Source organism: Coffea eugenioides, chromosome 1, assembly GCF_003713205.1.
Source record: "Coffea eugenioides isolate CCC68of chromosome 1, Ceug_1.0, whole genome shotgun sequence".
Lineage (NCBI taxonomy): Eukaryota > Viridiplantae > Streptophyta > Magnoliopsida > Gentianales > Rubiaceae > Coffea > Coffea eugenioides.
The window spans coordinates 29,271,811-29,298,104 of NC_040035.1; the positions used below are offsets into that span (position 1 = coordinate 29,271,811).

Here is a 26,294-nt window from a genome sequence, read left to right on the forward strand (position 1 = left end):
CAATCAGATAATACCTATCTAAATTTCGCTATCTGCCATTTTGGTCTCGATCCAGTACCATGAAACTCTTGCTGGTTTAAAACTTCATTGTAGTCTACAAAACACACCCATGGAAGATGAGACATAGTTGAAAGCTTGCGAAGAATGTCCCAAGATAATTTCATTTTTGTAGCTTTAGGGTGCCCATAAAAACTCATTAAGTGCCAAGAGAGACCATCCCAATTCATTGTGACATCAATGGAGCTAGATGAGTAACAATTAAGGGAGATATCCAAATCTTTCCTCCAAAAGAGAGCTAGACCACCAGAGTTTCCTTGAACACTTACTCCAAAGCCATACCATCCAAGCTGCAATTTTAGTTTGTCCACATATTGATTGCTGCACTTTGTTTCTAAGAGAAAAATAATTGAAAGATTCTCTCTCCTGATGAGACTCCGGAGCTCCTGAATTGTCCAAGAGTTTTTCAACCCCCAACAGTTCCAACTTAGGACATTCATGGCTCTCGGCGGGACTGGGAACCAATCTCGGCCGCTATATTCTTTGAGGGAGAAATGGACATCCCCTCCCCATTTTTTGTTTTTTTTAGCCACATTAAGAGATATAGACTAAATAGTACCACTTGCACCCAATTTACTATTTAGCTATTTAATTTCCAACAATAACAAAAAAGAGAAAACATAAATTATTAAGTGTATAAAAATGGAAGTTATCACTTATTTGTATGGAGCACAAGATTTTACCAAATCAATAATTACTACATTTTCAAGCTAGCAGATATGAGTTTGTCTCAAGTGCCCAAGTTAAATAGGGCTCCAATTTTACAAAAAAAAAAAAAAAAAAAGCAAAATTGGAGAAGTGTCTAAATGCAGAAGGGGATAATAAATGTATTTGTACCTAAAAATGGAAAATATTTTATTTTTTAGAACCATATTTATATAAGCTGCTTGATGATTGTCAATCATGTTATATTTCCTTAATGTATATTTCATTTTATTAGCACTATGATTTTTTTATCATACTGTAATAGTCGCTAATATTCAAGTTAGTGTTTTAAAAAATCAGTTATTGTAAACAATTATGCTCAAATCAGGAACTATATGCATTCGTTGTAGTAACCACCTAGTCTTGGGCTCAATGAGTGAACAAAGAAAATCTAGTGTCCCTAGTACCTCCCATACACTTTGGTTAAAAAACTTTTAATTATCAGTTTATTTGTTTAATTAGAAGCAATCTCTAATCAACCGTGACTTCTTTTTTGTTGAACAAACCATATTGAATTATTGTTTTTGTGAAGACATTGGTGAAAAACAAATTGATTAATATTTTCATTGGATCGTCCAGTGTGTTACTGTATCTCTGCCCAATATGTAGAAAAGTGTCTAATTCATTCGGTGCCAAAAAAAATACTTTTTTATGTTACACTTCTTCATTGATTAGAAATGTTTGTCTTAAATATGCTTTGTCTCAAAGTTATTTGGCAAAATAATTCTTCTACTGTGTATAAGAGAAATGTTACACTTTTTTTTTCAAATTATGTAATTTTGATTGTCACAATTATTTTCGTTTTCTCAAAAACAGTTTCTGGAGAGCTAGAAATCCAAATGGAGCCAGTAGTAGGGCTGTTATAGTCTTAGCATTATCTTATTTTAAAAGAAAGTCCATTACATCTGAAACATGTAAACTTTGGATCCAAGGCCTCTCCAGCTGAGGCTTTGCCTAGCTCCATCCAGTTGTAAATGGTGTAATCATGACTTTTGCATCAATTTAGTTATAATTCACATTTACATTAAAATTATATAAGTTTACATCGAAATTCTGTCAGTTTACATAATATTGGAAATAACTAGAACTGCTGGTCTGGAGAGGCCCATTTTCGTGAACTTCAAGTTTGCCTTGGCTGTTGACTTGGTTTTTACTTTCATGTTTGTGTATAAGTTTACTTCATTATTCTATTCATATCTAAGGGTTACAAGTAATAACGTTTTTGTTGTCAACTTTCTTTGGCCTTGCTTCCAAAAAGTCTTTTTTATTGTTCTCAAGAGAATCTCAATTATTGTAGGACATTAACCAAACAAAACCAGAACTTGCTAGTACAACGTAAGAAGCTTAGCGTCTCATTTTGGTAAATCTTGGAGATTGATCGGAGGAAACATTTGGCAGGATATATGTGCAACAACTGTCACTGATCATCTTTCGTTTTTTTTTTTTTTTTGGTCAAACGATCTTTCGATTTCAAGTTGACTAACTGAGGATCATTGAAGCACGATCATATAACCAACAAGCTATGATAACACCCCTAATTAATTATTTGAGGGAGCAACCAATCAAGGATGTTGTATCTGATAAATTATTCACGTCACACAGCAAAAACGGGGATTAAACTATTCTAAACATGTATAGTATTTTAATTAAACTGAACAAATTAAGCTCCACCAGTAATCGCTCATTTGCATCAAAGCTTGCTAGTCCAAATATGCCGCGGATTTGACAAGTTAAATATTTAACTTTTCAAATAATGTGCTTTTGAAAAATAATTAATGATGTCCAACAAGGTAATGATATGCTGTTAGCATTGTCTAACTTCCTGCAAATGAGTTTCAGGATTCTTTCCAACAACTTCCCCGAGGTTCCTGGAAGGAAATATAAAATTAGGATAGCTACATAAATTAATTTCCATGCATTTTTGGAAAAGAATTCTCTACACCTGGCAATTGGATGAGTTGGGTGGTTTTTGGGTGGGTTGGTGTTGGGTTTTCATTTAGATGGGTTATACCCAATCCGACCAAATATAGATTGCCTTGATGTTGGGTTTAGTCCTTTGTCCTTTGCTCTTCCTTCCATTCAATAAAGTCTCTCCTAAGTTATCCTAGTGAGAGTTTTCTTCTCTCCTAGGGTGTCCTATTGAGAGTTTTAGTCTCTTCTAAACTATCTTAGTGAGAGTTTTATTTAGTTTTGTTCTTTACTTTTTCAGATCTTGGAGTTTTTTTAGATCTATATGTTAGATCTACAATTTCTTTAGTCTTCTCATCAGATCTCACTTTCAGTTTTGAGCTTGAACCAGTTGGATAGCAGATCTGAGGGAATATTTCAGATTTGGATCAATCTCGGCAGATCTCACCATCTTTATTGGACCTTAAAACTGTTGATTAGCAGATCTGACGATTACAGCATGCACAAAGAGAGCTTCAGCGACTTATTCTATGATGAAATGTTTTTCAAATTTATGATACTTTTTAGATCTGTCCTTAATTTCTCAAATCTTATGTATTTGTTAAATTGTAGATCTATAATTTTAGTGCATGTTTATCTGCCATCAGGGCAGCAATGTATCTCAATTGTGCTGGACAATTTCCAGTAATCCTTTAATGAAATATATTTTATTATAAAAAAACATATTATTTAACACATTTTGATATATAATACTCTGGGACACACACATTTACATGTACAAAATGATTTTTTCTTACACATAAACATAGTTTCACATATATAGACATATTTTAACACACCAAGACACTTTCATACATACAAATACACATTCACCTCTTAACCTTCTCATATGGAAACACACCATTTTCACACCCAGAGACACACTACAACACATACTAACATACTTTTGCACGTACAAACACAAACATACTAATTTTTTAAACTACTCGGATGGACAATTAAGAGCGGAAAGTCCTTTATCAAAAGTAAATCAAATCATGTAAAATGCAATCAAAAGAATCACCAAACTGAATTGAAGAATTGTAGAATTCAAGCAAGTTGAATCATCCAAAAGGTTTTTGTTTTTAATGATTCACAAGGAGCAATCATTTTTGCAAAATATGCTAAATATTATGCTATCAAAACTCCAACTACTGTAAAAATTGTTGTTAGAATTTTGGTGGATTATTTCTTCCAAAAACTAAACTGGGGAAAAGTTTTTCTAAAATTATTAAAAAATGGTACAAATATTATTACAAATGCAGAGACCCTGTCAGAAAAATTAGGATTATACTTGTACTCCTTATGTGCGTCCATTATCAAATATTAATAGATAACTCAAGTAAAATGGTAGTTTGAAGGAAGTAAAAAAAAAAATCAAAGGATCAAATAGCCATGTTTATTCTTATTGTATTTGATACTGAGAACTTCTTGATAAATTATCGTGACCTTTTGATATCCTTATTGCATATGTAGAGCTCTAACGGTATATTCTCTATTTTTTTTTAAAGATTTAGGATAATAACTTGAAAAGTGCCCCTACTAGAGAAATGTTGGACTTCCCACTTGTACATTAATTAATTTAATTAAACTACTTTACTGGTGTTGAGAAACCACTTTAAAACGAGTAGCTTGTCTAATGGTCACTCGTTAAGAGTGGTGTCAAATGTTAAATTTTTTTAAAAAAGTGTAATATATTTGAAAAATTGTTTAAGTGCAGGGGTGTAATTATTGTAATTATTGTATTCATAAGGTAAGTTACGTATAATTTAGGTGCATTAACGAGTTTCTATTTGGACACTTGTTACAAAAAATCCTATAGGAAAACTTGCATAATAATAACTACTCTGGTGGAACAAGTTAAATTATTCAATACTGTTTTCAACCTCATCAATTACAAAAAAGTATAACCAACAGAAATTGTCAATGAACTATTTGAATTTTTCTATTTGTATCACTAAACTTTTTATTTAGTCAAAATGGTCATTCAAGTAATTAAAACATAAAGTTAATATAAAAAAAGTATAAAGTTTTATAAGTTAAGTCACTCAAAGTGTAAATCTTTGTTACTTGTAGAAAATATACGTTGACATTAGTAAAATTGATTACTTTGGATAACATAAATAATTCGGTAATATAATTACGGAGTTCCAAATAGTTAAGGATAGATTCCATTTGCTCCAACACAAAATTAATTAACTGATAGTTTCTCGATAACCCTATTGCTACCTTCCTCTGGTGCAGTGTCAATTCAAAAATGAACATGGATATGATATTAAAAACAAGTAGAGATTAAAGTTTTTAAAAGACAGTGGATTTGACTGGGTATTTTTATCGTTTGTCGGTAGCTTGTTATGTATGTTTTGTAAAATTACTCAACATACAAGGAGAAAAGTAATTTTCTTTCATTTACTAGATTTAAATATTTTTGCAATTATGTTTGCACCGTATGTTTTTACTTCCTTATATTTTGTATTGCAAAAAAATTTTGCAATGGCAATTGAAAAAATCCTATATATGTCTTAGTCTGTTGGCTGAACACTTTTGTAAGTTGGAGATTCTTCTAATGATAAATTTTCACTAAAGGGTAAGGAGAAAGCATAAACAAATACTTATTTATGTAGCATTTATTCTCCATGCTATCGTTGGAATTTTGGTGGATTTAATAAATGATCAGTTGGAGCTTTCCATGATTTTCATATGTGAGGCTAATGTTATTTTACAAGGGTGAAATACAAGAAAAAGTGGTTTTAGTATCTTAAGTTGGAGGATATTAGTACTTGGATTGATGGATACCCAATTTAAAAATCCAAACTGCCCAAAACTCATTTAGATTGTTCTCACCCAACACTCAACTGACCCAATTCAACCTCTCAAATTAGAGGGTGGGTTGAGCGGATTGTTGGATCTTGAGTATTTTTGCCCGGAAAATTCTATATATCTGTTTTGCTCGGACACTTGTCACCGTAACAAGTTGTGTAACACAATGTCACATGAAAATGTTTGACAGAAGACCCTAATTTTTCTCGGAGCGACGATACTTCACGATTGTTTTCTTTCTCAACATTGTTGACATTTGATGGAATCCTATAGACAGCTCAGAATATCTCAGCACATGTAGCTTATTCTTAATTATCCTTGTTTATGACCTTTCTCGTTATTGAAATGATCATGATTGGTAGAGTCTATTAAATTTGGAAAGAAACACGGACTAACATAGTGGCACAGCCCATGGAATTGTATATTCTTACTCTGATGATCTGATCCAGCTCCATTGCTAAACAACCAAGTTCTTGGATCCAAAGGACGCCATTGGCCACGTATAAAATGACACATACTTAATCGTAATTTGCACCCAAGTTACAAGCAAGGTTTAACAGAACAAGTATTATTATAGTGTGGTTAACTGGTTATCAAGTTTTCCTAAAAATGAAGCTCTGCCATGTTTGGACATTCTTGGGGGCATTTCTAACTTCATTTGTTTTAGGGGTTCGAGGTGGTCTAGTTTCTTCTCTTTTAGGAGAAGTTTCTTCTGTTTTAGGACATCTTCTAGTTGACAATTGCTACCAGACATCATGTCCCCAAGCCCAGGAGATTGTAAGAGAAATCACGTGGAGCCACACGTCCAAGAATCCTGCCTTGGCCGCTAAGCTTCTGAGAATGCATTTCCATGACTGTTTCGTCAGGGTAAGTGGGTAACTAGTTACTGATTAGTACTATTATTAGTATTTCTCTGTGTTGTTATGCATCAAATTGTTGTTGTTCTCCTAATCGATTTGAACCCAAGAATCTGAATTCTAAGATATGCATGCATCTGCATCCCTGGCATGTGTGCTGAATCTGTGTATATCTAGCAGTTTGAACCGGAATCAGAATTGCTGACTCCTATTTTGGTTCCGTATAAGATCCAGAACCGAAACTTTTATCTGTTGTTACTTTCCCGATTCCGGTTCCAGATATAACAACAGTTCAAACCAGAACCTTGGTCACTCCTAACCCGATCCATAACAAAATTGCCAACTTTCGTATTATAAGTTCCCACATAAGTAAATATCTATATCGACAAATATATAGACTAGCATTACTGCATATAACAAGACTGGTTAATTTTTTATGCCTTTGTATATAGACCATTAACCTTAACATTTGCTGTTCAGGGATGTGATGGCTCAATATTACTGAACTCGACCGCAGATAATACTGCCGAGAAGGACGCAATTCCAAATCTATCACTGGCAGGTTTTGATGTTATTGACGAAATCAAAAGAAAGCTCGAATCAGAATGTGAAAAAACTGTGTCTTGTGCGGATATTTTGGCTTTGGCAGCAAGGGATGCTGTTTCTTATCAAGTACTTAAAAATCTCAAAAGAATCTTTGGTTTTCATCCTTCGGTTTCTTGTTTATACTTTCGCAATTAGCTGTCTGATATATCATGTAATAGGACTTAATTTTCTCATGAAAAATGAGACCAAGTGGCTTGTATGGTGTAATACTTGACTATATTTTCCTGCTGCAGTTCGGAAAGTCAATGTGGGATGTGAAAACAGGCAGAAAAGATGGCAAAATTTCTCGAGATACAGAAGCCTTGGCAAACCTTCCATCCCCTTTGTCCAGTTTCTCAACTCTCAAACAAAGGTTTTCTAGCAAAGGACTTAGTGTCCGTGACCTTGTGGTATTATCAGGTTAGGTCAATACCATGCATGATGAACTAAATGATTTCTGCTCAGTCCCACAAATCTGCAGTTCCATGCATGCATGACTTTAATATTTTAATCTTTCCTTTAAGGCTAAGGAATGATGTGTCCTGCAGGTGGACACACGATTGGAATCGGGCATTGCAATCTGTTCAGCAACAGGTTGTACAATTTCACAGGGAAAGGAGACCAGGACCCTTCCTTGAACTCCACATACGCTTCATTCTTGAAAACTAAATGCCCTAACCTTGCAGCCACATCCCAGGTGGATATGGATCCTGGAAGCGCTCAAAATTTTGATCCCCATTACTTTGTTGGCCTAAAGCAGAACTCGGGGATGTTCCAATCTGATGCCGCCCTCTTAACTGATGCCGAGGCACGTCAGTATGTGGATCTCCTCGTCGATCCAAAAGTGTTCAATGCAGAATTTGCCAAGTCCATGTTGAACATGGGAGCAATACTCACAGGAAATGCTGGAGAGATTAGGCGAGATTGCAGAGTAGTCAATTCCTGATCAAGATGCATGCAGCAGTCATTTCTCCTGTTGAGTTTCTTGTGATTTCTCCAAGTGCTCTCTTATGTGCTTTTTTCTCTTTTCTGCTAAAAAAGGGGAAAAATTAGGTGTCTATTCTTATTTTCTTTTTTACTATTTTGAAATTGAAGGTAGAATGGAAAAGAATAAACTTTTGGATATTGCGTTGTAATTTTGTGCTAATTCATGAGTTCTATTTTTCATTTTGAATCTTGCTATCATGCTCTTTGAAGAAAAGTATAAACTATTTTACTAGGCTAGTGTTAATGCCAGCCAAGATTTTATTCCCATAGCAATTTTTGGATCAAATGTCAAGTTTACTGTTCTCAAGTCCATTTACAATTCAGACTTGAAATGAAAATTTTTGTCATTTTAACAAAAAAAAAATCTGTAAAAATAAAATTCGGCTGTGGCAATATGGTTTGCCATTTTATTAATTTAAAGTCTCGTACAATGGCTCTATGAGCAATCAATTAAAAAAGGAAAAATTAGCAGCGTTCAAGAAGAGGAAAAGGAGATAGAAGAGAAAGAAATCCTTAAAAAGACTGAGGAATTAAGAGCAGAGCCTAGCCACTAGGATCAATGGGGTCAGTCATTATCTTATAAATTTATTTTACTGAATCGAAAAGCGAACTCAGGAGTATAGGTAAATAAGTTCATACTTCCCATTTACTCCCCTTATTTGAATAAAAAAATCTATTTAGTCCTTAAATATACAAATTTGGCTCCATGAATAATCAATTAGAAAAAAAGAATTAGCTGGTGTTCAAGAAGAGCAAAGGAGATAGCAGAAAAAGAAGTCCTTTGAAAAAACGAGGAATTAAGACTAGACCCAAGTCATTAAGGTCAATAAATTTAGGCCCTTTAATAACCCAATTCAATAATTGATTAAGATCTTTACATGTTCAGATGTAATTGATAGCAAAAAAAAAAAAAGAAAATTTTAATTAATTAATTGAGTCTGAATTGTGTAAGCAAAATTTATCCAAAAAATAAATGATAAGTTATTCAATTATCACTTGATGCAAAATGTCCTCAGATACTAAGATTTTAGTATTTACAATTCAATAATTTAATAGATTCAAATTTTAAATTTTAAATTTCAATTTTATAAAACCCACCCTTACTCTTCATCTTCTAAGTTTGTTACAATTATTAGGAAAACGAACTTAGACTCAAGAGTAGACGAGGTCATACTTCCCAAAATTTTTAGCGATATCCTATTTAGTCCCCCAATTACCAAAATGAACAAAAATCTTTGTAGTCCTCGAATTCACAAAATCGACCAAATTAAGAGCATTGAAGATAGCATGTGCAAACCACGTGGTACTAGATAAGGTCAATACCAGAAATTAATTAGTAAACTAGCTACACTCCAGTTCTCTCTTGACCAAGTCATGTGAATCAGCATTACCGGTTACCAGCAGCAAATGATATTGGCGTGGTTCCTCCCCACTACCTTTCTCTCCATTTCTTTATCTTTTTTTTTAATTTATATTTATACAACTAAAATTTTTGACAATAATCTGCTTATGTCAATAATTTTATTTTACAAGTAAGTCAACGTACTTAAAAATCAAACTCATCTATAAATGTTTTGTCATTTGATTTGCACAATATCTAATAGTAAAATTTAATCAATTTAATCTCAATATTTGCATATACTTAAAACAACTGGAGAACTATCATATGGATGGTTTTGATTTTCAAAAATTAATATTAGAATTATATTTATTCAGGTGTAATGGAGAAACAATCCTCTCCAATAAATGAAGAGGAACCTAACTCACTTTTAATGGCCAACAATTATCTTTCTAAATAACAAATGTACCTCAATACGCAAGGATTATGTTCGCGCTAAAAATGGTACTACAAAATATTTATCATCCCCTCCACCACCACTCTCAATGGCTCTCTTCCCTCCATAGATCCCTTAAGTAAAGTTTATTCTTTTGGTTTATTCCCCTTCTTCTTCTTCTTCTTCCTCTCCATGTCTTTTCTCACCTAAACCCCACCAATATCGGCTATCTTGCTCTACTATCTGCCAACCGGCCCAGCCTAGCTTAGCTCTCTATAGTCTCAAATCAAACTCATAATACACAAAACAAGTTTTTTTTGCAAGCTTTGACACATCACAAAAGACAGTGTTACGTATCTGAATGTTGAAAAGGGGAAACAAAAAAGGAAGAAAAGAACTGCTTGTGGCTTTATGCTTGCCTTGATAATTCTTAGATGGTTGGATGATTGTCTTGCCTGTTTGAAGCAACCTTCAGATCAAATATGTTTCAATTTATATTTGTGTGTATACATGTATCATTAACTGTGTCTTAGTTATTTAGGTATGCTTTGAATATATAGGATAACATAATAAAAAGTGGGACAGAAAATCCAATCCTACATGATGGCATCAAAGCAATGTGAAAGAAATAAGCGATTCTCTTCAAGAAAAGAGAGATGAAGATAGAGAATTTTCCAATTCGTTGGTTGATAGGCTTGAAAAATCTAAAAGCGTCTTTCTAAATGAATATGTTTATATCAAAACTTGAACGGAGGAACCACAAAATCATGCCAAAGTAGCTCAAAAAGTGCTATTTGAAATCCAAGTTTTGGAATTCCCAAACATTTCTTCTTGTTTTTGGTTTATTAAGAAGTATATTGTTCAAGGAGGGAAAAAGATAATTTCTTCGTAGTTGCTTAGTTATTTGTACTAAATAGTGCTCAATCTTGCTTTACATACTGATTGAGAAGCATTGGACCACCAAGAAGCTAAAGTATCATTAATTAATCTATGGAGAGATCAACCAAGAAAAATTATTGGTTCCACAAGTAAAACGGGAATTAATCTAATAGAGGACGATAACAATGTGGCTTATATACTATTTTATTAGTTTAAGTATATTCCTTTACTTTCCAGCTACAGTTTGGAAAGTCAATGTGAGAAATGCAACATATCTTACTATCACAAAATTAAACACTTTTCGTTTTCCTAATGAAAATTATGCAATAGAAAAACTATGTGATGTTTTGAAAGCCTCAAAGTTACCCAATACAAAAAATCACATTACCTTAGATAATGAATACTTGATGAAAAGAAATCACCAGAATGTATAGGCTTCCTACATATATTGCAAGATAGCAATATATCTAATGGATATTGAAATTACTGCTATAAATTTTATATTAAGGTTAAAGAGAAACCCTCCTATAAAAGTAAATAATATTCTAAAAGTATCTCCGTAATCGTCGAAAACATTTTCAATTTTGACGTACTAGCGAATAACCGGAATCATGCAAAAATAAGTTCAGAAGGAAGTCTAACAGAATAGTTCGAGTTTTCAATCTTCAAGCACGGTTTCTTTTTTTTCCCCCTATTTGCAAGAAAAAACTACAATTTTTTCTTGGATTTTTTTCCAAGTACAAGAGATTCCAAGTGGAAATTAAAGCTTGTTACTATCTAAATGTACTAGGAAAGAACAATCATCTGTCATCCTTTATTCAATCTATCTGCATTGGCTGACAGGAGGAAAAATTATCCATTAATCATCTTGAATAGAAAGACAATCAATTCGTACTTATAAAGGCCATCAGCTTAAACAAGAAATTTACTCATCCAAGATAATCCGATCGAACAAGCACACTTAAGTACATAAACTAATTGTATTAATTAATTTGACACTCTCCACAAAGAAAATTAATAACATTAACCCACTTCCTAACTATTTCCAGTTCCACCATTTTTAATTCAAATTGTTATGTGTGTTTATCTAAACATCCCAACTGCAGATGCTGTAATGGCAAATAAAGAATTTAACAACATTCATGTTACGACTTTCAAACTTAATCATAGTTAATCCCCAGCAATTAGTTTAATCCGGAGAGATAAAAGAAGTAGATGACGGTATTCACGTTTTCTCACGATTCATTGGAAACATTATTTTATTTCGCTAGGAGTTATTTGAATTTAAGGAAACAAAAATGAATTTAAATATAGAGTTTATGAAGAAGAAACGACAATATAATAAAAAGTGAGACAAAGAATGGAACATGGAGTGAGAAAGAAGATCTTCAATATTTTGATGACATGGACGCTGCAAAGGATCTTTTGTCTCACTTTTTGTGCCACTTTTTATTATATTGTTATTTCTCTTTCATAAATATCATATTTTAATTCTTTGTTATTTTTTAAAATCCAACAACCATTAATTGAGTAAAAAATAAATATAACATCTCAAAAAAGCAATATATAATAGAGAATTTAAAAATAGAGCAGAAAATTCATAAAAAATCTCATTTTTTATGTATTTTGATTTTTTGAATATGTTAAATTTTGTGTATTACTTAGCTAATAGTTGTTGAATTTTAAGGAAATAAAAAAATTAAAATATGATGTTTATAAAGAAGTAATAACAATACTACAAAAAGTGGGATAGAGTGTGGCACATGAAGTGGAACAGAAGATCCATTACGCATTCCAATATTAGTTCATAATGCATGGAAATCGATAAACTCATAATTCAATCTCCTATTTCGTTTCCATTCTTTACAACGTTATTAGTCAAACTGATACGTATATTACTGGTTTGGAAAAACAAGGCCCCCGATAAGTTGGAGGAATCTTGGATTAATATTCGAAACACGCAAAACAAAACATGGTCTCACATGAAATTAAAGAAATGAGGAGATATGATTTGGTCGGAGGTGCAACTGCTAATGGTAATTAAAGAGAAAAATTGAGCCAATTAGAGAAAGGGAATACGCGTACGGATTTAATTATGTGTAACTAAAAGAGCAATCAAAGCAATTTTCAAACTTGTGATAAGATTACAGTAATCACACACAATGATGGAATTAATGCCAATAGATTAAAAATAAGCATTTCAACAATTTTAAAATCTAAAACCTATACTTGGTGGGATGAACACTATCACATACTTATGCCATGTTTGATAACCAAATTCACCATTTAAATTTAATGGATTCAGATCTTAATATGTTCAGATATGTTTAATAACCAAAAATTGAACATCTGAATTAATTAAGTGGTATTGAATTTTTTAGACAAAACTTGTTTCCAAAAATACGTGATAAGCTATTCACTTATTACTAAATGTAATATACACTTAAATGTATTTGATTTAATACTTAACAATTCAATAACATAACAGATTCAAATTTCAGATTTTAGATTTTAGATTTTAGTTTTTAGTTTTTAGTTTTATCAAATGCACCCTTAGACGGCTATTTGTATTTTAGGGCAATTTTCAAAATTTTACTGAATAGAATAGTAGACTACTTTGACTAATTTAATTTAGAGATAATTTCAAAAACCTCCCTTGAGGTTTTTTCTAATCACACCGAACACCCCTCAAGTTTCTAAAATCACACTTAACACCCTTAGAATGACAACTTTTGTAACATGTCAGCCCTTTTATGTAAAAATAATATTAAAAATACATTTAGTAGAGGGACTATAGTATTCTTCCAATTTTGCCCTTTTGTAAGTTGATTTTTGAATTTTAGAAGATGAAAATAAAAACAAATAGGACTGCAATATTTACATAGAAATTAAGGGGGTGTAAGTATAATAACTGTTGAATTGTATAAGTTTTGTTGATTCCTATGACCGTTATAAGATCTGTGCCAAAGTTTTGGATAGAAAGGAAATAAAATTTTTTGAATACTATTTATTAACCAATTTTTCAAAAATTTTGTTTTTGATAATTGAACACCATTATAAGTATATTTAATATTCATTTTTTCATGATTTCAACAGCATCCTAGTCTTTTTCTTCACCAAATGAATGATTTTAACTTAATTTTCCCTCACCTCTTACTGATTAAACTAGATAACAAGATAAAATCGTAGTTAAAAAAAGATAGATTTTCTATGTTTAGATTGTCTAAATACCTTAAAACCTATCTTCATTTGCATATGCAAAAAAAAAAAAAACCCCCAAAATGTGCCCAAAATTTATGGCATTTTTGTTACTTTATTTTTACATAATTGAACATAAATGTTTTTTCTTTTTTCTTGCCTTTTCCTACATAAGAAATATAAAAAGGGCAAAAAAAGAATCAACTTGTTTTTATTTTCATCTTTTAGTTTTCAAAAATCAACTTGCAAAAGGGCAAATGTGGAAGAATATTATAGTCTCTCTCCTAAATACATTTTTAATACTATTTTTTACCTAAAGGGGTTGATATGTTACAAAAGTTGTCATTTTAAGGGTGCTAAGTGTGATTCTAGAAACTTTAGGGGCGCTGGGTGTGATTAGAAAAAACCTCAAGGGAGGTTTATGAAATTATCCCTTTAATTTAGGTGGAAAAAGATTAAGGGAAGTCCCAAACTAAACGCATGTGACTTATGATGGATACAAATTAAAAGATGATTCACTTCTTAGTATTTAAGATTTTCCATGTTTAAATATGGGTAAATTATGTATAATCCCCCTATTAGTTCATCTATTGCCACATGATTCCTTTAACATTTTAAAATGTGCACTTCACCCCCCATAGTTTTATGTAAAGTAGAAACTTGACGAAAAATAACCTATATAACATCGTTAGTTAAAATATTAATAGTGGCCTTATTTAAATGCTAAATCAATCAGTGATTTAATCATCTTGTATAAAACCATCGGGAGATTACTTGCGTAAATGCAAAAATCATAGGGGGAGAAGTGGATATTTAAACAAACCATACGATGGTTACATGGATATTAAGATTTTATCATACTTGCTCTTAAAGCCTATTTGGTATAAATGCCGTAATTGATTGTGCATTCCATCTATTTTCTACTTTACATAAAATTATAGGAGGGCTATGTTGCTATTTTAAAATTTTAGAGAGGTCATCTGGCATTATATAAAATCACAAGGGGATAATAAGTAATTTACTCTTTAAATATATCTCTTAGCTATATCATACATTTTTAGGTCGCTTTTTATATGTAGATTCAAAAATTAATTACAGGGCTTGCGAAATAAAAAGCAAAAACAAATCTTAGCACGGATCTTATACTTCCAAGCCAGGAGGAGCAACCAGGATGGAGGATTTGCCGTTGATTAACTGGAAATTAGATAACACGCATATGGAATTAAACACTCAAATTAATTCCAGCTCTATTACTTTGAAAATTTGTACGTCTTAGTTGGATTTGAATCCAAAAAGACCCCATTAACGAGCATGAAATGCTGATTTTCTTGTCTCCTTGTGAGATTGCAGCTTTTTTAACTAGATATATATCTAATTAGCAAGTCAACGATCCCGCAATTTCAACCAGGCCGCCATCTGTCATCTGATAGAGAATTTCATCATTTCAGACAGCTCAGAACTAGGATGGTTTTCAAGAAATCTTGGTCCTGGTACAACATAGTTTACTCTTAACTAATCCTCGTATGCTTTTTCTGGCTTATTAGCCAATAAATCATGATTTGCATAGTTTGAATTAGGTAGGAAAATTGAGAGTGGTGTCATATACATGGAATTCCACTATATTGTTATTCTGATCCGGGGTCTATTATATATCCCGCGCAGGATCTCAAATGAAAAATGAAGCCATTATAGATCTCTATAAAAGACAATATAGTTGCTATTCCCCACAGCACTTTGATTTGTCACTAAAACTGAAGTCTAAAAATTGAAGTTTAAAATCTGAATCCGTTAAGTTATTGGATTGTTAAGTATTAAATGTAATACATTTGAGTACGTATCACATTCAGTGATAAGTAAATAGTTTATCACTTAATTTTGGGAGCAAATTTTGTCTAGGAAATTTAGTGCAACTTAATTAGTTCAGATGTTCAATTTTTGGTTATCAAATGGTCTGAATATATTAAGATTTGAATCTATTAAGTTTAAGTGCTGAATTAGGTTCTTTAATAATACAAACAAATATCACTAGCAGGTAAATAACGTCTTTCTATGTATTAGTCTCATGTTTAGAGTATAGATCATAGTTTCTTTTTATTCATACAATTGATCAATACATTTTCAAGAGAAATAAACAGGAAGAAAATTTGCATGTGCCTCTCCATTATAGAATATTTTTGTCTCCTTTTTCAGGGATGCGATGGTTCAATATTACTAGATTCCACAAAAAATAATACTGCAGAGAAGGATACAATCCCAAATCTATCTCTTGTGGGTTTGGAGGTTATTGACATGAAAACAGAGCGCCAGGGATGCTGTCCAAAACAGAGCTAGAAAAACAATGTCAAACGAATTGTATCTTGTGCAGACATTTTGGCTTTGGCAGCCAGGGATGCTGTTTCTTTTTTGGCAGCTAGACATGCTGTTTCTTTTAGAGTAAGGCCAAATATTGCTAGAACCTTCTTTGTCTTCCCTTTTTCCTTTTCTGTTTTTTAAACATATCCGATACTAGCTAGTACATAAGTGTATAAAATAGGACAAACTCGAAGAACGGATCCAGGGCCTCTATACTTGATGTAATTCTTATTTTTACAGCATTTGATATAAACTTATATAATTTTGGTATAATTCTTACAACATTATATTAACTGGGCTGAATTGGATATATTTCCTAAAAGATAAAAAATGTGGCTTAGGTAATTGTACTAACCTACTATGTTGGGTCAATTGCAGTTCAAAAAGTCATTGTGGGAAGCGCCAACTGGGAGAAAAGATGGCAATGTTTCCAGAGATACCGAAGCTCTTGCAAACCTTCCTTCTCCTTTCTCTGTTTTCTCTACCCTCCGGCAAAGTTTTGCTAATAAAGGACTTAATGTTCGTGACCTTGTAGTATTATCAGGTACCAGAAATCTCTAACGCATCTTGCCGGTCAGTATATGAAGATTATCATTAATCTTTTTTTTTTTCCGGAAACGTTAGAAGGTTATATTGATAATCATAGTAACTTTACAAAAGTATGGGTAAAGACCCAATCACACTATACATAGTGTACAGAGACACTAAGGAACCAGCCGTTCCTCATCAAAAAGAATGCATGTAGCATATAAACTGATCTGTCTACTCCTAAGTCTTTGTTCATCTTGGAGCAGATAAAATGAGCATTGCCTAAACATTGATCTTAGGCTATTAATCTCCTCCACTTGTGCAAATAACCTGATATCTTTGGACCTTCCTGACCGTAGTTGTCTTAGCAACTGTTGGTCCGTGATTCCAATATTTATAGCTGACCAGTATTGTGCTCTTACTTTTACCATTGCTATTTTCACTGCTTCTGCATAGTCCAAAAGGCAGTGTCCCATACTCCTTTCTCTCATAGCCCACGTAGCTTTTTCCTGGCCCCTGTTATCTGTTGCAATCACTCCAACCCCTACCACCTGGCCTTCACCTTTGTGAGTTATAGCCACTTCGACATTGACGCTCTCCTCCTCGCTTGTGAAAAAGCCTAACTTGTCACTTGCATCAATTGTTTCCGGAATGCTCAGACTCCTGTTCCCTTCCATAGCCGTCAAGTGTTCCTTCCATTCTTGTATGGCTTTTTGTATTACTTGTAACGGTTGCTTTTCAGTTCCCTGGAATACTCGTTCATTCCTTGCTTTCCACAGCTGCCATAGTATGTTAACCGTTAGTCCTATAAGCTCCAGCCCTTCCTTCCTGTATCTTGCTCCTACTAATGCATTCTACCATCTCTTAAAATCTCCTCTTTGATCATCTATCCCATCCCATTTTACAGGTGATATATTCCACACTTGTTCTGCATTCTTGCATCGAAAGAATAAGTGTTCCACTGTTTCTTCTTCTTCTCCACAGCCTGTGCACATGGGATCTCCTATCTTAGTTCTCGCAAAAATTAACTCATTAACTGGTAGCGCATTGTTCATGCCTTTCCAGATGAAGACTTTTAGCTTTTGTTTGACATTCAACTTCCACAATTGCTTCCACCCTTGCCTACCTTCGTGACCCCCGCTTGGGCTATCCTCCCTCCTATGGCCACTGTGACAGCCCCACCTCCCCCTAAGGCGAACCAGAGGGTTCGGCGGACCGCCTGCCCAGCTCTCGCCGGGACTCAAAATTCAAAACAATAAAACTAGATAAACCCACAAGCGTACTATTCACAATATATCTAACGCCAAAAGAGTTCTAATTACATCTTCAAAAGTATCAAGTCAATCACTCTAATATACTATAACCACAACCAGCAGAAGATAGACCCTAAGGAGGGTTCTTATACAAACCACCAAAACAAAAACAAACAAACATCCCAACTGTCCGACTGTTACAATCAAACCTAACTATGCTAGTGTATGTGCCAAAAGTCCCCGCGTCGGCCCCTGCTAAGGAAAACAAAAGGAAAGGGGTAAGCTATATGCTTAGTAAGTAAACAGGGGCAAAAGCGTAAATCTCACATATTAACAATTACACAATAAGAGTAAAGCAAAAGCAGAAAAGTAACATCACATAATAAGGATACAGGTGGCTCCAAAGCCAGATCGTTTGCCATGTGTGACCTCCTGCCGACACTCCGTCGACCTCAAATAATGGTCCGTAGAACTTCACTTGTACTCCCACCGTACACCTTATCACCCTCTCTGGCCAGTCACCTCACAAACTTGCCCGGGCGAACGAAATCACAAACTTGAGCTTGAGTCACAAGCTCGGGTCACAAACTTGGTCCACATTCTCGGTGAACCGGATTCACAAACTTGGTGACCTCAGACTAAGTTGGACTGGCTTCGACCAAGCCCTGACCGGCTCGAATAGTCCATCTAGGTCGGAAGATCAACCCCAAACTCACAAACTTCACAAAATTTATTCAAAAGTCACCCCGAGCTAAAATTGCTCATATACACAAGCCATGTACAAATATGTGCACAAGTTAGAGTTTAGGTCGAGTGCGATAAAGTACACCCTCGCCTAGGTACCCTCTTCCTACATATCGAAACACATAAGCAACTAACACACAAGAGCGGCCTGAATACTTACACAACGAACAAAAGAGCAAAAGTACGAAATTCGTGCCGCGAGGAGTAGCTAGTAGACCCCACCGGCTCCACCTAGCTCACCAACGTCTGAAATTGAAGATTGTGTCACAATATATCACAAACGGCTACTAACATACTTAAAACAAGCAAAACGGCAAAATCGGCACATGCAAGTGTGGAAACGGCAAAATCGGCACACGCGCCCGCGCGGAACTTCAAACGGAAATGGCCAAATCTGCCTTCTCAAACCGTTTTGATCAAAAGTTAGGCTAGGAATGTCTTATCAAGGTACATGAGATACCGTTACGAAGCTAAGAGGAAGGGCTACAATTTTCATGAAAACACCTAAGTCCGGATCTGAAAAGAAATAGGTCGAAAGTATGGAAAATCGTTCCAGAAATTTGCACTTTAGAGTGACGAACAGGGTATGTTTGCTGGACCATAATTCCCAGCTCACAAATCCAAATCAGGAAATTCCAAAGGCATTAGAAAGCTGAGACATAAGGTTAAAACTTTGTTGTTTTGGCCGAGACCTGAATCCACTCAGAACAGAACGAAAATTGAGTGCCAAAGTACCCGTCAGAACTGTCCAGATCAAAGGCAGTTCTGACGATCAATCTTGTTTTGGTCATAACGGAAGCTACGGAACTCGGATTTTGACGCACTTTATACCATTTCGAATCTAAAACCAAGATCTACATTTCTTATGAAGGAGTCAACACCCAGATCGCATGTTATCAAAACGGATAAAACATGGGCAGAAGCAAAAATCAAAACGGAACACAATCCAGGGTACCAAAACAGGTGCTAGTGTTTTGTCTATAACTTGGGCTACACTGATCCGTTTAACCTGAAATTTTGCAGACATATTTAGGACATAAGAGGGTACAACGTCACAGAAGGTCACTCAACCCATTTTTGAGTGCAAACAGGTCAAAAGTGCAAGCTACTTCATCAACAACGTAAAACAGATTCACCAAAATGCATTCTAGCGGAAACATCATAACTCAGGCTCTACAAGTCCAAATTCAGAAATTCCAAAACCAGTTGAAAGCTAAGAAACAGGGCTAAATTTCATCAGAAGGCCTCAACAACCAATTCGGAAGCAATTCCAGCCAAAACAACCAATTACAGTCGCAAATCCCAATTTCGGGTAAACCAGAACAGCAATAGTAATTTCGACTTTTCTCATTCCACACTACTCCGATTGACCTGAAATTTTGTAGGCACCTCTAAAATGTCATTCCCTACAACTTTCATGTTTTGAGCTAATACCAAGTCGGCCTCTATATATGACCTAAAAATTCGGACAGAATGTTCATCACAAAACCCTCACTTTTCAATTTTTGGTCCAAAACAGAAATTGGTTGCAATTAAACACTTTTCCCACCTCCTAGAGTCATTATAGACCATTTCCAATCATCATAGATAGCCACACAATCATGCTTATCTTAAAACAGAAAATTCCCCAAAAATAATAAAACTTCATTATTTCAACCACAAATCAAGAATTAATCCATAAACTTGCATCTTATACTACCACTAAGCATGATTTAAGCATCAATTAAAGGAGGAGGGTGGTTCTTCACAACTTACCTTGAAAACAAGAGAGAGAGAGCAATTGGTCACTTTAGCTTTCCAAATAACTTCACCAATCACCTCAAAATCACTAAATGGAGGAGTTTTATGGAGCAATTCCAAATTTAACCGGTTGAAGTGGAAGATTGAGCAAGGTTGGAGCAAAGAAATTGGAGAGCTTTTGTTTTCCTTTTTTGCTTGAAGTGAATCGGCCAAGGAGAGAAGAAAATAAGGAATTTTGGTCAATTTTTTTGGTATTTATTTGGTAAAAGTGGTAAGATGGTCTTATGGTCAAATTCCAAGTCCAATCACAAAGTGACACTTGTCACTCTTATTAATGCATAGCTATCCTTTTGTCTCTCCAACTCTCATCCATTTGATAACCTCTAATTATCTCTTAACCCCCGGTAAATTAATCCCAGTATCCAAAACTTAACCTAGTTGGCCGAATTTTTCCGAACTTTTCGCACTAGTGGGTCCCACGTCCGGTATACGCTCTTAATTTCTCAAAATCTATTCGATACTAGAAAAATCATCTAAAAATTATATCTGCTCCTTAAAAATATCTAGAAATTTTTCTAATCACGAAAATGCAGAAAACAAGCCATGAAAAATACGAAAACCTAGAAAATAGGAAATTACGGGTTCTCACAGCCACTCCTCTCCTGATTTTGCTTCTTGTTCAGTTCTTTGTGTGCAGACCTCACAGTGTATTGTCCACACCCACTATGTATCCAAAAGTTGCTATCATCTCTTCCTGTTAGACTTAAAGGGATCTTTAATATCTTGTTTGCGTCTTCACTATTGAAGATCTTGAACACCACTGGTCTGTTCCACCTGAAATTAGAGATTAATTAGTCCACTGTGTTGAGATTACAGCTTTGCGGCTTCACAGTTGTTGGCTTCCCTTGTGGATTATCTGGTATCCATTTGTCATCCCATATCCTTGTTCCTCTCCCATTTCCTATTTTCCTTCGAGTTCCTTCTTCCACCACTTGTCTTGTTCCCATCATGCTCTGCCAGATCCATGAGGATGTTTTAGGCACCTTACATCTGAAAATTGACTCATTGGGGTGGTATTTGGCTTTGAGAACCTTACTCACTAATAAGTTTGGTCTTGTTAATAGCCTCCACACCTGTTTCCCCAATAGTGCTTTGTTGAAACACTGCAAGTCCTTAAATCCCGGACCTCCACTTTCCCTATCTTGTGTCATTTTTTTCCAAGAACACCAGTGAAGTTTGCTTTTCCCCTCTGTCTCCCCCCACCAGAATCTGGACATCATACCGCTAATGTCTTTGCACAATTTGGAGGACAGCTTAAAGCACGACATGGCTTAAGTAGGCATCGCCAGTGTCACTGCCTTATACCTCTTTTCCTGCAGCACTCAAGAACTTGTTCTTCCAGGAGTTAATTCTTTTTTGGCAATTTTCCTTCACAAACCCAAACACCTGTTCCTTAGTTCTAGTGATCACCATTGGGAGCCCCAAGTACTTCCCTTGGCTGACTTTCTGAATTTTTCCCAGCTCCCTGCAAACTTCATCCTTCTTGGCATCAGCTGTGTTTTTGCTAAAGAAAACTGAGGACTTCTCTATATTGACCACTTGACCTGAACTGTCCTCATACATCTTTAAAAGGTGCATTAGTTCCTTAGCTTGGTTGGCCTCCGCTTTACAGAATATTAATGAGTCATCAGCAAAAAACAAGTGGGTGATTGATGGACCTCTCCTGCTAATTTTCATTCCAGTGATTTTCTTGCTCTCTTCAGCTTTTTTGAGGAGGTTAGACATTCCTTTTGAACACAAGAGGAATAGATAAGGTGACAGTGGATCACCTTGTCTTATACCTCTTTTTGGAGTGACAAAGCCTCTGTGCTCCCCATTTGATGTTGAAGGAGTATGTGATGGTGGCAATACAACTCATGTCCAAGTGATCCATTTGTTGCCAAAACCCATTTTCTTCATTATCGCCTCCAAGAACCTCCATTCCACCCTGTCATATGCTTTAGACATGTCCAGCTTTAAAGCCAAGAAACTTAAATTTCCTTGCCTTTTGTTTTTCAGATGGTGCAAAAATTCATGTGAGAGAATCACATTGTCTAGTATTTGTCTTCCTGGAACAAAAGCAGCTTGGTTTTTTCTTATGCAGAGGTCCAAAACATTTTTCAGTCTATTAGCAAGAATTTTAGATATCACTTTGTAGATCACATTGCAAAGGCCGATGGGTCTATAATGCTTCAGATCAGTAGGATTATCTATTTTGGGAATGAGGGAAATGACAGTGCTGTTTTTGGCCTTAAGCATGTGGCAGGAATGAAAAAAACTTTGGATAGCCTTAACCAGAACTTTTGGAAAAAAAGAGAAGACATTTCATCTGGCCCTGGGGCTTTATTAGGATTCATTGAAAACAAAGCTTTCTTTACTTATTTTTCATCTACAGCTTTGGTTAAGTTGTTGTTTGTTTGATCAGTGATCGAGTGTGGAATTCCATCAAGTATCTCCTCCAAACACTGCCCTCCAGGACTAGTGAACAGCTTTTGATAATACTCCTCAACTTCTACCCCAATCTCTTGTTCAGTTTTGGTCCATGTCCCATCTTCCCTTTTTATGTTTAGTATCTTATTCCGGTTCCTTCTGCCTTTGACACATGCATGGAAGTACTGAGTATTCCGATCCCCTTCCCTTAACCAATTTACTCTAGCCTTTTGACTCCAAAACAATTCCTCATCCTCATATGCTAGCCTCAGTTGGTTTTTCAATTCCTTATATCTCTCTCGACTATTTTGGTCTGACCCCTTTCTGATCTTCTCCATCTTATCCTTCACCTCCTCAATTCTCCTTCTTGAATTCTCTTGAAAATTATTCCTCCACTTCAGTAACTCTATCCTACAATTGGCGATCTTTTTTTTAATCTTAAACATCCTGGATCCCTCCCACTCCACGTTCCATGCTGTTTCCACTACCTGATCCATGCCTTCCTTGTTTAACCATCTTTTATCAAAATAAAATCTCTTTTTCTTTTTTCCAACTGGGGGGCATGAGTCAATTAGCAGCATACTGTGGTCAGACCCAATATTTTCCACATGTTTACACAATGCTCTCTCAAACACTTGGAACCATTCTGTACTAGACAAAGCTCTATCCAACCTTTCCTTGACTTCAACCTCCCTATCCCAGTTGTTCGACCAGGTCCAGGGGTTGCCCACAAAACCAATGTCCACCAAGTTGTTGGTATCAATGAAGTTCCTAAAGTCCCTAAAGGTCCACTCCTCTCTGATTCTTCCACCCCACTTCTCATCATTTGAAATGATATCATTAAAGTCCCCCGCAATGATCCACTTGTCACCCCACAATTTACTTCTTTCCTTGATAACTTTCCATTGTTCCTTCCTAATAAGAGCATCACAGCTAGCGTACAGACCTATAAACCACCAGTTTTGTTGTGACTCCTGGTCGTTCAGATGAGCTTCCAGAGTGAAAGCTGATTGGAGAACCTGAACCACTTTAACTTCCCTTTTCCACATCAAAGCCATGCCACCTGACCTGTTCATAGCTTCCACTATTATACTCTCATCAAACCCAAGTTTTTTCCTAACATTCTCCATACACCTTGCTTTATTCTTAGTCTCACTGAGAAAGATCATATTTGGGGAGAGGAGGTTATTAGCCTCCTTCAGCTGGGGAATTGTCAAGGGGCTCCCCGCACCTTGGCAATTCCACACCAGCACTCTCATTTTCCTTGGCAATTGATTATCATTAATCAATTATCACGAATGTAATGTTAAAATCCATCATTTTGTAGGTGGACACACAATTGGGATCGGGCTCTGCAATCTATTCAGCAACAGGCTGTGCAACTTTATAAGGAGAGGAGATCAGGACCCTTCGTCGAACTCAACATGTGTTGTATTCTTGAAAGCTAAATGCTCCCGGAAGCGCTCAAGATTTTGTTCCCCATTATTTTGCTAGCCTCAAGCAAAACATGGGAATGTTTCAGTCTGATGCTGCGCTCCTAACCCTCACAAGAGTATTTATGAATAGTCTTGGCAATCCATTTATATTCAGAATAGAGTTTGCTCGCTCCATGGAAAACATGGGAGCCATTGGAGTACTCACAGGAGAATTTGAAGAATTGCAGAGTCGTTAATTCCTGATCTCGATGCCTTGTCATGCATGTGCATGTGTAGAGCAGCCATTTCTCCAGTTAATTTCTACACATTTCTCCAAGCTTTTTCTGCTTTTCTTTGACAATTTTAAAAATTAAACAGAGAGGAAAAGGAAAAAAATTCCAAAAAGGGTATTGTAATTCTATGCACAAGTCATGAATTGTATCTTCATAATGAATCTTGTTATCATGTTTGAAGAAAAGCAAACACTATTTTGTTAAGTTACTACTTGTGCTGCTAACTTTTATAGGTGAATCAAATTGTGTCCTTTAGTGTGCATGATAGTAATACTTTTTTAGGCATATTAAACTTTTTTACATGGTCAATGTACACACTGGCACGATTAGATAAATACCACATCATCAAAATTTAAATTTGAACATCGAATTTTGTATATATGACATACATCTAGACTTGCAAATATATATACCATTAGTGCATGAAAGATTCACCCTATACACACACATATATAAGTATATATACATATACATATTGCATACATATATATATGTATATATAAGTATACATACAAACATGTATATATGTATGTATGTATATACGTAGGAATGTATGTATGTATGTATATATGTGTCTGTGCGCATATGGATGCATCATGTTAAGAAAGGGTATGCCTAAAGTAACATGTTGTCCTAAATCTTTTGTTAAAACAAACGGAAGGCAAATGAAATTATTTTCTTAATAAATAATGCAAACATTTGACAATTTTTGTTGAATATCCAACTTAGATACTTGAGCGGCATGCATAACAATTGAAGTTTTCTCAAAATATTTAGAAAGAACTAATCCCTCTCTAATGCAGTTTGAATCAGCACCAGAATCTAGAAGTGCAACAGTAGAGAGAACAAGTTCTTTATTGATAACCAATTTTACATTAATATAATATTTTTGTATTGTAATTAAAGCATTAATTTGAAGAAATTTTCTGGTTTCTTGTACATTTGAAGCACTAGCATTTTCTTCTACTTTTTGTTTTTCTTTAGAATTAATTTTTTGAATTTCTTATAGCAAGTTTAATTATTCTATATTATTTAATCTCTATTTATCTATTTTTGTTTCTTCTTTCAATTCATTAATTTCCTGTCTTAACATTAGTATTATTAAAGGTTTAAAAACATTTTCTTGTTGAATATGATTTAAAGCATCTTTAATTGTAAAGGACAAATTTCTTTGTCTAATTCTTGTTTTATTTTTTGATCACATATGTCTTAGAGGTATTTTTCTTATTCTCATTTTGTGCCATATTAAAATATTTTTATAAGTATATTCATTTTTGTGATTCATCTGATATTTGATCTATTAACTCTAAATTAAGTTGTTGATTTTTAGATATTGTAAAATTTTCATATCCCTTATTTAATCCATTTGCTTGTATTATTACTTTGTAATATTCGAATCTAGTGTACAATTACTACATGATGCATGATTTGATTCTTCATCTTCTGAACTAGATTATTCTAATTTTTTTTTTATAATTTTCATACTGTTGGGATTCAAAGCACTCATTTGTTCTACTAATTGGTGTGATAAATTTTTTTTTATTTCTTCACTAATTTCTAGGGTTTCTATCTTTTCTAATAATTCATTTATTCTATTATTCCTATTTGAGGGACAACGATTGGCATAATGACCTTTTTTCTTGCATTTACTACAAGTGACATTTCTAAGCCATTCTTCTCCAAATTTTCT

The 26,294-nt window shown here is 34.5% G+C and overlaps 1 pseudogene; it reads left to right on the forward strand.

Moving 5' to 3' along the window:
• Positions 1 to 6,138: 6,138 nt before the first annotated feature.
• On the forward strand, positions 6,139 to 24,685 carry LOC113770011 (annotated as a pseudogene).
• The last annotated feature ends 1,609 nt before the right edge of the window (positions 24,686 to 26,294 follow it).